A 1,273-nucleotide genomic window follows, 5' to 3' on the forward strand; every position below is an offset into this window, starting at 1 on the left:
GGACAGCACTTCCCTGTGTTCTTCTAGTGAACCCAAGAGTCAAACTTTTTGCACATGCACCAATCCTTCTCCAATCAATCAATCAATACATCATTCTGCCCACCTCTAACTCTGTCCCTGTGAAATTCCAAATAAAGCCCATAAGTTTTTCCTAAAGCTAGACACATCTGTAGCAGCCCTCCCATCCCCTCAATAAAGGCCTCTTTTCTTTCTTTCTTTCTCTCTTTTTGTCTCTTGCATGTTGGAGAACCAAACAATAGTGTTATCCTTCAATACAGTTTCTACTACTATTTTTTAACATCTGGGAAAAATAATTTAAATTATTTTCTTCTCTTTTAATGTTGAAGTTTATCAAGCTAGGTGGGGTGGTACATGCCTATAATCACAGCCCTTGGGAGGCTGAGGCAGAATTGCTACAAGTTCCAGGCCAGCCTGAGCTACACAGTGAATTCATGGCCAGCTTGGATTACATAACAAGAGCCTGTCTCAAAAAAAGTTTATTTATATTCATATCTAGGTTGTACTTTCACATAGAACAAAATTCAAAAGGTACAAAGGTCAATTTCTTTTTCACCAATGTCATAAGTTCCTCTTTCCAAAGGATAGCTACCACCAATTTTTGTGTTTTTTTTTTTTTTTTTAAACTGGGAATCAAACTCAGGATTTTATGCTTGCTAGGCAGGTGATGCACCACTGAGCTATAACACTACCACTTTCTTTCATATATACATTATTTATTATTTCTTCTAGAAAAATATACGCAAGGAAAATATATTTGTATATATTTGCATATATACAGATTATGTTTAGTATATATGTCTATATAGATGTATACAAACATATATAGTTTTATATGCAAATGGTAACATATTGTGCACTTTTTATTATGCTTTGCTTTCTTCTACTGACAGTATCTATATCTTGAATTCAGCAGTATGGTGATAAGATTTAACAACCAGCTTACTTTACTCCATTTCTATTGTTTTGCCTTTTAGTTTGAGACTGGGTCTCATTAGGCTGGCCTTGAATTCATTATGTAATTCAAGCTGGCCTCAAACTGCCATGGATCCTCCTGCTTCAGCCTCCCAAGTACTAGGATATATAGGCATGTGCCACCTCACCTGGTTATCTTGCTGCTTTGTAACTTATTTTCCACATAAACAGCTGGATGGTTTTTCTCAACAGTTGTTGTAGTTAGGGGTTGTATAGAGAACAATTAGAATCAGGACATGGAGTTTATAATATTATTTTTATAATGGTCACCCAGAGTTAA

Source organism: Cavia porcellus, unplaced genomic scaffold, assembly GCF_034190915.1.
Source record: "Cavia porcellus strain 051 isolate PalLab524CR breed Dunkin Hartley unplaced genomic scaffold, mCavPor4.1 scaffold_11, whole genome shotgun sequence".
Taxonomy (NCBI): Eukaryota; Metazoa; Chordata; class Mammalia; order Rodentia; family Caviidae; genus Cavia; species Cavia porcellus.